This window comes from Anser anser (assembly GCF_964211835.1).
Source record: "Anser anser genome assembly, chromosome: W".
Taxonomy (NCBI): domain Eukaryota; kingdom Metazoa; phylum Chordata; class Aves; order Anseriformes; family Anatidae; genus Anser; species Anser anser.
Window position 1 is genome coordinate 7,745,468 of NC_139731.1, and position 13,869 is coordinate 7,759,336.

The window sequence follows — 13,869 nt, forward strand, 5'->3', positions numbered from 1 at the left end:
AGGATCATAGTATCCAGAAATACATAATTACCATTGGAAGGAGATTACAGGAGCTAAGAGAAATTGGGATGATGACTCAGACACCAGCTTTAGGATTTGTTATTCATAAAATACAACCAGGAGACAAGGTCTTAATAAAAACCTGGAGAGAAGAATCATTGAACCCCCGATGGGAGGGACCGTACCTTGTTTTACTTACTACTGAAACAGCTGTGAGAACAGCAGAAAGGGGTTGGACCCACGCATCCAGAATAAAAGGACCAATAACTACCGAAGCCTGGAGGGTTGAGTCCACTCCTGGGGAACTGAAACTGAGACTAAAGAGGAACTGATATCCCAGCAATGAGGTTCTGCATGAATTAAGGGCACTGGATAAAGAGGACAAGGCTGAAGGGAGGAAAGGGAGAAGGCAAGACCGGGGTAGGACCCTCCACTGCGGCGTGTATGGTCTACCGAGGGACGCAACCCCTATGGGTATTGACCGCCGAGTGAGAGTGCCTCGACCGGACTTCTCCCACACCAAGATCAGTTTGTCCTGAGAAAAATAACATGAGAACCTTTTAAACCCATAATAAAATTGTGATTAGTTTTTCCAGGAGCTGGATCACCCCGAAGGGCTGAATGGTAACACAAGCTCTGAAAGCGGGCCCAACCCCATGATTGAAGGTGCTTCCCACACTCTCAAGGTTGGACGGCGAAAAAGGCTTATAATATGACAGGTCGCCAAAGAGAACTGAATTGTGACTGTAAGTGGAAACCCAACGTGGGAGCTTGGAAGTGCGCATATACGAGTACAAACGGGGCAGACATTGTAACAGGACCACTCGGTAACAAGGACACTCTGTATTATCACGCCCCAAAGAGTAAAGATGGATGGGATGGTCATTTTCCAAACGGGACGTGGGCCCTAAAGGGACATTATTGGGTGTGTGGCAAACATGCTTAGAAGAGGCTACCCGGAAACTGGTCGGGAATATGCTATGTGGGGTACATAAGACCCTTGTTCTTTTTATTGTCACAAACACAAGGAAATCATTTAGGAATAAGATGATATGATGACCTGAACAGAGTAAAACGATCTATTGATACTTCCTTAGCCGGGGGTAGTGCCCAAAAATGGGGAAAGGATGAATGGCCTCCTGAAAGAATCATACAGCATTATGGGCCAGCTACCTGGAACCCAAATGAGTTGGTATCAGGAGCCCGAGAACCTATTTATAATTTGAACCAAATAATTAGGTCGCAAGCTATCCTCGAAGTTGTAACCAATCAAACAGCGACGGCCTTGGATCTTCTGGCTGATCAATCCACTCAGATGAGGAATGCTATCTTTCAACGTAGAATGGTCTTAGACTATTTACTAGCAGAAGAAGGGGGAGTGTGTGGAAAACTGAATGATTCTAATTGTTGTTTACAAATTGATGATAATGGAAAAGTGGTTAAGCAGATAACAAAAGAAATTAAAAAGCTAACCCACGTCCCAGTAAAAACTTGGAAGGGTATGGATTGGGATTTCTTTTCATGGTTGCCCGGTGGACCATGGGTTAAAAGAATGCTATTTTTATTTTTATGTGGTGTAATGACATTATTGTTTATACCTTGCATGATACCTTGCTTTACGTTGTTGATATGACGGATAATAAATAGCACCCAATTTGTGATGACTTCGGGAGAGAAAAGGTGATGTGTCGATAATGATGCTTAAGAAATGGACACCCCGAGAACTGACTGATGAAATCCAATTGCTACTAACAAAGGTTGAAGAAGAGGCACGAATTGATGATATTAAAAAAAAAAAAAAAAAAGGGAGGAATTGTAAGGAATGGTCCAGCAATTCGTGCCACTAAGGGATTTGAAGGGTTAACATTGAGGCCTGGGTTTAGGTGAGAAGAGAACAAAGGGATTTCTTCAGAGAAAAACTGCTGACTTTGCACGGACGTGCAGTAACTTCTGACAGCCGGCCAAGAGACCACTAGATAAGGAGGAAGAATATGAGCCTCCCTGTCCGAGCGGCCCCCGAGAGACTAACAGACTGATAAGCAGGTACACCTGGGAGGACTTTGGATTCGGGAAACCAATTATAATAACCCTGCCTCTTCTAGAAGTAGTAATGAATATGTATTAGCCTAGGAGCATAAAAAACAGCCTCCTTACGTAACAGGTGTGTGTCCTGGTGGAGCAGAGACTCCCGGCGCACCCAGCGCTGTTTGCTTGCCTCTATTCGTTTAATAAATTGTAAACTTTGATTGTAATCCTATTTGGGACTCAGTCACTTATAATAGGCAGTATCCATGACGTATTGGGGAAGGGAAGAAGGTAGTCACTCCGGGTTTAGGAATTGATCCGGTAACTCTGTGCACAGACCAAGGTAAGAAATATTAAGTATTGCCTTGGGGGTCGGGTGAGACTCTGTGTGACATGTGACTGAGACGTACTTTTGTACGAAGCAAGTGTGGAGTCCTGATCCACGGTTCCGTAGCTCCGCGAGGGGCGCGGCCGTAGACCGAGGAAGCGTGAGATAAGGGAGAGAAAGGAAGAGTCTCGGGAAATTTGGTGTACTGTAGTCCTTGCACGGGGAAGTGCTTGGCAGTATACCAGGGAAATTTGGTGTGCGGTAGTCCTTGCACGGGGAAGTGCTTGGCAGTACACCAGGGAATCTGGTAAACTCATAGGTGTGCAGTACCCCTTGCATGGTAAAGTGCTTGGCAGTACACCCCCATTTTCCACAATCAGAACGTTACTGTGTGGTACCCTGCAGGAGGGAAATTTCTGTAGCATCACACTGACAAGGGCTAGGAAAAATGGGAAATATGAGTTCCAGGGGACAGGGAGATATCCCTGGAGGAGTGCCTACCGAAAGTTCTTCCAGAAGAATGATAAGAAATTGGAAAAATAATCTCAAAATTAGAAAAGATGATAAAAGAAAAAAAATGGTTAAATATTGTGTATTAGTCTGGACAAAAGAACCAATTAAGGAAACAGCAGTATTTTGGCCAAAATACGGGCCTGATGAAAATTCAGGCTTTAAATTTCTATGTAAACAATAAGATTCCTTCTTTTTTCGGAGGAGGAGCCAAGTTATGTTCCCTATAATCCTAATATTGCACCGGTGGCAGCAGCAGTCGCTCCAGGAAGGGAGACAGGGACTGCAATTAACACTACCCCTAGAGAAGAGCGTACTCTAGGCTCTGGCAAGAATTAGAACAAGGTAGAAGAGGTACTGAGAATTTTGCCTTCCCTGATACTAACAGTACTAACACTAACTGTGTATCCTCTTAAGTGAACTTCCCCCCCTCCTTACCAGCAGAGAGGTTAGGAGTTTTAAGGAGATGAAGTCTTTAATTGAGGACGCCAACAGGCTAGCTGAACTGTTAGACCAGTTCCTAGGACTTAACTTATACTCTTGGGGGGGGGGGAATTATGTATATAAATATGTTGTTTACAGGGAAAGAAATGGGAATGATCAGGAGGAGAGCTGCTATACAAAAATGGGAAAGAACTCATCCTCCAGGACCAGGGGTAATACCGGCAGGGCAGAAATAGCCACTTGCCGATCCTGGCTGGAAGAATAATAGTGTGCAACACAGAAATCATATGAGAGACTTGGGGTCAGAATGAGAAAGTACTCAGGGATGAATCCCGAGGACCCGGTATCCCAAGGGCTCTTGAAAGTTCATTTTGTGATTAAAGCCTGGCAAGATACCCAGAAAATGCTCCAGAAGGTGGGGGGATGTAGTGAACAGTCACTGGGGGGCCCTCCTGTGGGAGGCCCTGAAGGTGTGTGTCAGGAGGGGAGATGAGAAGGAAAAGCAGAGAGTGAAACTAATGGTATTGACAGTGTAGCAGGTAGTGAGGCAGAGGGTTGGAGAAAGAGGAAGAAAATCTTCAGGGGGAGTCAGGGCCAGGATGGAAAAGAGAGGAAGAGAGATGAAGGAATGGCAGGCAAGGAAAGCTACCCATGTTGCGGCCTGAATCCTAGCAGGGACAGGCTTTGATGGGATGTTTTAAGTCTGCCAGGCTGGCCACTTCAGGTAGGAATACCCGGAGTGGAAGAAGGAGGAGAGAAGGAAAATGGGATGAAATATGGTATACTGATATGTTGTTTCAGCATCCTGGAGGGAGAAAGGTATGGAATGAAGTTGGCCAATGACTGAGACTTTGGTGAAAGTACAGGCTGGAGAAAGATAGAAAGAAGTGTTAAAAAGGGTTATTGAAGGTGTTAAAGGTGTGGTATGTAATGTTTGACAGAGCTGTTTTTTGAATGAGTTGGGAAAGTTGAATGAGCAGGGAAAGAGGATGTAGGCATTATCTAAGTAGCAGTCTAGAAGTTTTGGTATATTTGCTGTGGTGTTTGGTCAGTTTCCCAAGTATCGAGAAGAGGGGGGGACGGGGGGTGCAGCGTGCTCCACCATGGGGCTTCGGCTCCGGCACCTGGAGCACCTCCACCCCCTCCTTCTGTGCTGACTTTGGTGTCTGCGGGGAGGTTTCTCACTCCTTGCTCTCCCAGCTGCTGTTGAGCAGCAGGTTTTTGTTTGTTTGTTTGTTTTCGTGGATGTGCTCTCACAGAGGCACGGACTGTGTTGCTCATGGCTTGGCTCTGGGCAGCGGTGGGCCCCTTTGGGGCCGGCTGAAACTGGCCCTTATCTGCCACAGGGTGGTTTCTGGATTCTCCTCGTGGGGGCTGCCACTGCAGCCCCCCCACTACCAGAACCTTGCCATTGAACCCAATACACTGGGGCAGCTAGGTCATTACTGGCTTATAAAGTATCAGGGATTAAATTAACTAATGAAACCCTAAATGTGATGGGGGTAGAAGGGGCTGGGATAACAGTGCCACCTTTGGGGGATACCAAGCTGAGACTAGGGAATAAAATGATCACTGGGCAATTATTGTATGTACCCAAGGCAGGGACTAACTTGTTGGGAAGGGATTTGATGATGAAATTGGGCATTCAAATAGTAAATTGTTAGACTGGAATAACAGTGGTATTAATGGAGTGCTCTCAGGCCCTGAGAGCAAAGATGTATTCACCTCTGACTGGAAAGACTCTGAAGTGGGGGCGGAAGCAACAATACATATGGACAGTTTTACCTCAGGGGTTTACAGGGCCACCGATTTATTTGGGCAAAGTTCTAGAACAGATTTTGGAGCAATTCCAACCTCCCAAGGAGGAATTACTGTTACAAAATGTGGATGATCGTTTATTGTCAGGACAGGAGAAAACAGTTGTGAAGGAAGCTACTAACAAGCTATTCAACTTTCTGGGAAAGCAGGGCTTGGGAGTATTGAAAAATAAATTACTATATGTAGAAAGAGAAGTCAGGTATTTAAGGCATCTAATGTCTGAGGGAAAACGGAGAATAAATCCAGAGAGGATTCAGGGAATTGTTGAAAACTAAGAAAGAACTAAAAAGTTTTAAGAGAAAGATTTCTTTAAGGAATCAGGAGCCACGAAGTCTGAGGGAAAATGGATACTCCCTGATGGGAAAGAAATGCTGAATAAAGCACCAATAAGGCAAATATGATGTTTTACATCAAGATAGTCATTGGGAGGTGCAAGCAATGTGTGATGTAGTGCTGAGAAAGTATGTCTGTGTAGGAATATACACTTTAGTGAAGCAAATATGCAGAGGATGTACCCTATGTCAAAAGGCAAATAAAAAGGTCATCCGTAACCCACCTAGAGGGGGATGGGAGCCAGGGATTCGACCTTTCCAAAGTATACAGGTAGACTTTACTGAGTTACCTAAAGCAGGGAGACTTAAGTACTTGTTTGTCCTAGTTGACCACGTGACTGGATGGGTGTAAGCTTTCCCCTCTGTATCTGCCACTGCGAACACGGTGGCTAAGGTATCACTGGAGCAAATAGTCCCTAGATATGGGATAGTTGCAAACATTGATTCAGATCAAGGAAATAATTTCACTTCACAAGTACTGCAAGGGTTAATGCAGGCCTTAGAGATTGAGTGGGATTTTCACACCCCCTGGCACCCCTCCTCTTCTGGGAAGGTAAAGCTAATGAACCAGACATTAAAGAAGCAATTAACTAAATTAGCGTTAAAAACCCAACTTCCTTGGGTAAAATGCTTACCTTTAGCACTCCTGCAGGTTCAAACAGCACCAAGAAAGGATATAGGAATTTCACCGTATGAGATGCTGTTCGGATTCCCCTATCTGGGCAGAAGGGATGAGATACCACAATTCGAAACAAGAGAGAGTTTTCTTAAGAACTGTATTCTGGGGTTGTCCTCTTCTTTGTCATCTCTCAGGACCCGTGGGAAATTGGGTCCTGATTCAGACCTGGAAAGGATCAACTCTGGCCTGAATGGGAAGGACACTTCCAAGTACTACTAACCACTGAAACAGCCATAGGAACTGCGGAAAAAGGTTGGACTCACTATACTCGAGTGAAGGCATCCGTCGACCCTAGCACCTGGGAAGCTGTTCCTACAGAAGACTTGTTGGAAGCTGATATCAAAGAGAAAAATCTCATAGTGGACTCTGAGCGGGATAAGAGCTTACAATTGTAAACTAACCTTTTATTTTCACAGGTAACTAATGAGTGTGGCTTGTAATTGAGAGAAAGGACAGACCTATAGTGAATCGAAGTGCTCCCAAGGGGGGTTTGTTATAGTAGTGCATATATCTTATTCTTTGTATTGATAATTATTTGGAAACCTGAGGTTTAAAAATAATGTCAGGGAAAAATCAACTATTAATTTTGTTTCTAGTGATTGTAGGCCTCAAAGAAGGCCTTGGTCAATTGTCTACTTGGAAAAGGCATGACCAGATAATAGTAAGACGGGATACCCCATAAAAATATGGGTGACTGTGGCAGAGGGTTATGTACCACAATCTGTCACGTTTGATGCTTGTGAGGTGTTAGCTTGTGGAGATTTAAATGCCCAAGGACAATTGAGCAGAGAGAACAAATAACTGGGAGGGACCCAACATCCAGATTGAGAATAGTTGTATGGAAACAATCCTCATTTCCATCAGAGAAAGGGAGAAACTCAAGGAGAAAACAGGAGAGAAAACAGGAGGCCCTCTTTGAAATGCGGCAGTTCAAACGTTTGAGATTGAAACAGGGTATGGGGATGTAAAAGCCTGGATAGAATGGGTCAATGTCCAGAGTCTCAACCATAGCGATTGCTACGTTTGTGCCTCGGGATGACCGATTGCCCAGGTAGTGCCCTTCCCGTTGGGGTGGACCAAGGAATCCCAAGGGATGCGATGTATGATTGCATTGTACCAAGAAAAGACTGCCTGGGGAAATGAGGCCTGTAAGTCTCTCTCTTTGCTGTTCCCTTCCTTGCGTGATAGCAATATCAGGGTTCCCCCTGCATTCTCCACAGCTCTGGGTAACCATACAGCTTGCCTCTCACGGCAGGGTGTGAGTGCTACCCGGCATCTGGGAGAATTTGCCTTGTGCACGAGGACCTTGAATGCTACCAAGGACTTGATGGGAAACTGCTCAAGACTTGAGATCCCCAGGGCAGATCTCTGGTGGTACTGTGGAGGGCAGATCTTACGGTCCACCCTACCATCTAATTGGGGAGGCACTTGTGCACTTGTTCAATTAGCTATACCCTTCACCCTGGCATTTCAAAGAGAAACATCACATGTATCCAGAAGAAGTAAAAGAAGCTTAGGAATATAATTTGATGATAGAGTCTACATAGATTCTATTGGGGTGCCTAGAGGAGTTCCTGATGAACATAAAGCCAGGAATCAAATTGCTGCAGGGTTTGAGTCACTGTTCTGGTGGGTAACAATCAATAAGAATGTGGATTGGATTAATTATATTTATTATAATCAGCAGAGATTCATAAACTATACAAGAGATGCGATAAGAGGAACTGCTGAACAACTAGATGCCACCAGCAAAATGGCTTAGGAAAACAGAATAGCATTAGATATGATGCTGAGAAATGATATGAGAAAGGAGGTGTGTGTGTGTGATACTGAGCAACCATTGTTGCACTTTTATACCCAACAATACTGCCCCGGATGGCACAGTAACTAGAGCATTGCAAGGGTTTACCACCCTTGCCAGTGAATTGGCAGAAAAAAAAAAATGGCTGTCAAAACTCCTGCTACTACAATCAAGGATGTAAATATGGACACTACCATTCCTTTCCATTTACCAAACCAAGATTCCAACCATCCTGTGATGGAAGTGTCTGTTCCTGAGTTTTCTGCCAATTCATTGGCAAGGGTGGTAAGCCCTTGCAATGCTCTAGTTACTGTGCCATCCGGGGCAGTATTGTTAGGGATAAAAGTACAACAACGGTTGCCCAGCATCACGCACACACCACCTTTCTCCGCAAGAATCATATCTAATGCTATTCTGTTTTCCCAAGCCATTTTGCTGGTGGCATCTAGTTGTTCAGCGATTCCTCTTATCGCATCTCTTGTATAGTTTATGAATCTCTGCTGATTATAATAGATATAATTAATCCAATCCACATTTTTATTAATTGTTACCCACCAGAACAGTGACTCAAACCCTGCAGCAATTTGATTCTTGGCTTTATGTTCATCGGGAACTCCTCTAGGCACCCCAATAGAATCTATGTACGCTCTATCATCAAATGATACTCCTAAGCTTCTTTTACTTCTTCTGGGTATTTGTGATGTTTCTCTTTCAAATGCCAGGGTGAAGGGTATAGCTAATTGAACAAGTGCACAAGTGCCTCCCCAGTTAGATGGCAGGATGGACCGTAAGATCTTCCCTCCACAGTACCACCAGAGATCTGCCCTGGGGATCTCAAGTCTTGAGCAGTTTCCCATCAAGTCCTCAGTAGCATTCAAGGTCCTCGTGCACAAGGCAAATTCTCCCAGATGCCAGGTAGCACTCACACCCTGCCGTGAGAGGCAAGCTGTATGGTTACCTAGAGCTGTGGAGAATACAGGGGGAGCCCTGATATTGCTATCATGCAAGGAAGGGAATAGTAAAGAGAGAGACTTACAGGCCTCATTTCCCCAGGCAGTCTTTTCTTGGTACAATGCAATCATACATCGCATCCCTCGGGAGTCCTCGGTCCACCCCAATGGGCAGGGCACTATCTGGGCAATCGGTCGTCCCGAGGCATAAGCATAGCAATTGCTATGGTTGAGACTCTGGACAGTATATTTGACCCATTCTATCCAGGCATTCACATCCCCATACCCTGTTTCAATCTCAAATGTTTGAACTGCCGCATTTCAAAGAGGGCCTCCTGTTTTCTCTCCTGTTTTCTCCTTGAGTTTCTCCCTTTCTCTGATGGAAATGAGGATTGTTTCCATACAGCTATTCTCAATCTGGCTGTTGGGTCCCTCCCAGTTATTTGTTCTCTCTGCTCAATTGTCGTTGGGCATTTAAATCTCCACAAGCTAACACCTCGCAAGCATCAAACATGACAGATTGTGGTACATAACCCTCTGCCACAGTCACCCATATTTTTATGGGGTATCCCGTCTTACTATTATCTGGTCATGCCTTTTCCAAGTTGCCAATTGACCAAGGCTTTCTCTGAGGCCTACGATCACTAAAAACAAAATTAATAATTGATTTTTCCCTGTCATTATTTTTAAACCTTAGGTTTCCAAATAATTATCAATACAAAGAATAAGATATACACTACTACCATAACAAACCCCCCTTGGGAACACTTCAATTCACTATAGGCCAGTCCTTTCTCTCAATCACAAGTCACACTCATTAGTTACCTGTGAAAATAAAAGGTTAGTTTACAATTGTAAGCTCTTATCCCGCTCAGAGTCCACTATGAGATTTTTCTCTTCGATTTCAGCTTCCAACAAGTCTTCTGTAGGAACAGCTTCCCAGGTACTAGGGTCGATGGATGCCTTCACTCGAGTATAGTGAGTCCAACCTTTTTCCGCAGTTCCTATGGCTGTTTCAGTGGTTAGTAGTACTTGGAAGTGTCCTTCCCATTCGGGACGGAGTTGATCCTTTCCAGGTCTGAATCAGGACCCAATTTCCCACGGGTTCTGAGAAATGACAAAGAAGAGGACAACCCCAGAATACAGTTCTTAAGAAAACTCTCTCTTGTTTCGAATTGTGGTATCTCATCCCTTCTGCCCAGATAGGGGAATCCGAACAGCATCTCATACGGTGAAATTCCTATATCGTTTCTTGGTGCTGTTTGAACCTGTAGGAGTGCTAAAAGTAAACATTTTACCCAAGGAAGTTGGGTTTTTAACACTAATTTAGTTAATTGCTTCTTTAATGTCTGGTTCATTTGCTTTGCCTTCCCAGAAGAGGAGGGGTGCCAGGGGGTGTGAAAAGCCCACTCAATCTCTAAGGCCTGCATTAACCCTTGCAGTACTTGTGAAGTGAAATGACTTCCTTGATCTGAATCAATGTTTTCAGCTATCCCATATCTAGGGACTATTTGCTCCGGTGATACCTTAGTCACCGTGTTTGCAGTGGCAGATACAGAGGGGAAAGCTTACACCCATCCAGTCATGTGGTCAATTAGGACAAACAAGTACTTAAATCTCCCTCCTTTAGGTAACTCAGTAAAGTCTACCTGTATACTTTGGAAAGGTCGAATCCCTGCCTCCTGTCCCCCTCTAGGTGAGTTACAAATGACCTTTTTATTTGCATTTTGACATATGGTACATCCTCTGCATATTTGCTTCACTAAAGTGTATATTCCTACACAGACATACTTTCTCAGCACAACATCACACATTGCTTGCACCTCCCAATGACTCTCTTGATGTAAAACATCATATTTGCCTTATTGGTGCTTTATTCAGCATTTCTCTCCCATCAGGGAGTATCCATTTTCCCTCAGGCTTCGTGGCTCCTGATTCCTTAAAGAAATCTCTCTTAAAACTTTTTAGTTCTTTCTTAGTTTTCAACAATTCCCTAAATCCTCTCTGGATTTATTCTCTGTTTTCCCTCAGACATTAGATGCCTTAAATACCTGTATTGTAATTTATTTTTCAATACTCCCAAGCCCTGCTTTCCCAGAAAGTTGAATAGCTTGTTAGTAGCTTCCTTCACAACTGTTTTCTCCTGTCCTGACAATAAACGATCATACACATTTTGTAACAGAAATTCCTCCTTGGGAGGTTGGAATTGCTCCAAAATCTGTTCTAGAACTTTGCCCAAATAAATCGGTGGCCCTGTAAACCCCTGAGGTAAAACTGTCCATATGTATTGTTGCTTCCGCCCCCACTTCAGAGTCTTTCCAGTCAGAGGTGAATATATCTTTGCTCTCAGGGCCTGAGAGCACTCCATTAATACCACTGTTATTCCGGTCTAACAATTTACTATTTGAATGCCCAATTTCATCATCAAATCCCTTCCCAACAAGTTAGTCCCTGCCTTGGGTACATACAATAATTGCCCAGAGATCATTTTATCCCCTAGTCTCAGCTTGGTATCCCCCAAAGGTGGCACTGTTATCCCAGCCCCTTCTACCCCCATCACTTGTTAGGGTTTCATTAGTTAATTTAATCCCTGATACTTTACAGGCCAGTAATGACCTAGCTGCCCCAGTGTATTGTGTTTGATGGCAAGGTTCGGGAGGGGGCTGCAGTGGCAGCCCCCACGAGGAGAATCCAGAAACCACCCTGTGGCAGATAAGGGACAATTTCATCCGGCCCCAGAGGGGCCCACTGCTGCCCAGAGCCAAGCCATGAGCAACACAGTCCGTGCCTCTGTGAGAGCACATCCACGAAAACAAACAAACAAACAAACAAAAACCTGCTGCTCAACAGCAGCTGGGAGAGCAAGGAGTGAGAAACCTCCCCGCAGACACCAAAGTCAGCACAGAAGGAGGGGGTGGAGGTGCTCCAGGTGCCGGAGCCGAAGCCCCCTGCGGCCTGTGGAGAGGCCCCTGGTGGAGCAGGCTGCCCCCCCTGCCCCCCCCCCCCTTCTCGATACTTGGGAAACTGACCAAACACCACAGCAAATATACCAAAACTTCTAGACTGTTACTTAGATAGTGCCTACATCCTCTTTCCCTGCTCATTCAACTTTCCCAACTCAATCAAAAAACAGCTCTGTCAAACATTACATACCACACCTTTAACACCTTCAATAACCCTTTTTAACACTTCTTCTTATCTTTCTCCAGCCTGTACTTTCACCAAAGTCTCAGTCATTGGCCAACTTAATTCCATACCTTTCTCCCTCATCCCATTTTCCTTCTCTCCTCCTTCTTCCACTCCGGATATTCCTACCTGAAGTGGCCAGCCTGCCCACACTTAAAACATCCCATCAAAGCCTGTCCCTGCTAAGATTCAGGCCACAACACGGGTAGCTTTCCTTGCCTGCCATTCCTTCATCTCTCTTCCTCTCTTTTCCATCCTGGCCCTGACTCCCCCTGAAGATTTTCTTCCTCTTTCTCCAACCCTCTGCCTCACTACCTGCTACACTGTCAATACCATTAGTTTCACTCTCTGCTTTTCCTTCTCATCTCCCCTCTTGACACACACCTTCAGGGCCTCCCGCAGGAGGGCCCCCCAGTGACTGTTCACTACATCCCCCCACCTTCTGGAGCATTTTCTGGGTATCTTGCCAGGCTTCAATCACAAAATGAACTTTCAAGAGCCCTTGGGATACCGGGTCCTCAGGATTCATCCCCGAGTACTTTCTCATTCTGACCCCAAGTCTCTCATATGATTTCTGTGTTGCACACTATTATTCTTCCAGCCAGGATCGGCAAGTGGTTATTTCTGCCCTGCCGGTGTTACCCCTGGTCCTGGAGGATGAGTTCTTTCCCATTTTTGTATAGCAGCTCTCCTCCTGATCATTCCCATTTCTTTCCCTGTAAACAACATATTTATATACATAATTCCCCCCCCCCCAAGAGTATAAGTTAGGCCCTAGGAAACTCCTAACCTCTCTGCTGGTAAGGAGGGGGGGAAGTTCACTTAAGAGGATACACAGTTAGTGTTAGTACTGTTAGTATCAGGGAAGGCAAAATTCTCAGTACCTCTTCTACCTTGTTCTAATTCTTGCCAGAGCCTAGAGTACGCTCTTCTCTAGGGACAGTGTTAATTGCAGTCCCTGTCTCCCTTCCTGGAGCGACTGCTGCTGCCACCGGTGCAATATTAGGATTATAGGGAGCATAACTTGGCTCCTCCTCCAAAAAAAAAAGGAATCTTATTGTTTACACATAAATTTCAAGCCTGAATTTTCATCAGGCCCGTATTTTGGCCAAAATACTGCTGTTTCCTTAATTGGTTCTTTTGTCCAGACTAATACACAATATTTAACCTTTTTTTTTTTTTTTTTTTTTTTTAACCATCTCCTCCAATTTTGAGATTATTTTTCCAATTTCTTATAATTCTTCAGGAAGAACTTTCGGTAGGCACTTCCCCCGGGATATCTCCCTGTCCCCTGGAACTCATATTTCCCATTTTTCCTATTCTGGAAAATGGGGATGTACTGCCAAGCACTTCCCCGTGCAAGGGCTACCGCACACCTATGAGTTTACCAGATTCCCTGGTGTACTTCCGAGCACTACCCCGTGCAAGGATTACCGCACACCAAATTTCCCTGGTGTACTGCCAAGCACTTCCCCGTGCAAGGCTTACTGCACACCAAATTTCCCTGGTGTATTGCCAAGCACTTCCCTGTGCAAGGGCTTACCATACACCAGATTTCCCTGGTGTACTTCCGAGCACTACCCCGTGCAAGGATTACCGCACACCAAATTTCCCTGGTGTACTGCCAAGCACTTCCCCGTGCAAGGCTTACCGCACACCAAATTTCCCTTGTGTACTGCCAAGCACTTCCCCGTGCAAGGCTTACCGCACACCAAATTTCCCTGGTGTACTTCCGAGCACTACCCCGTGCAAGGATTACCGCACACCAAAATTCCCTGGTATACTGCCAAGCACTT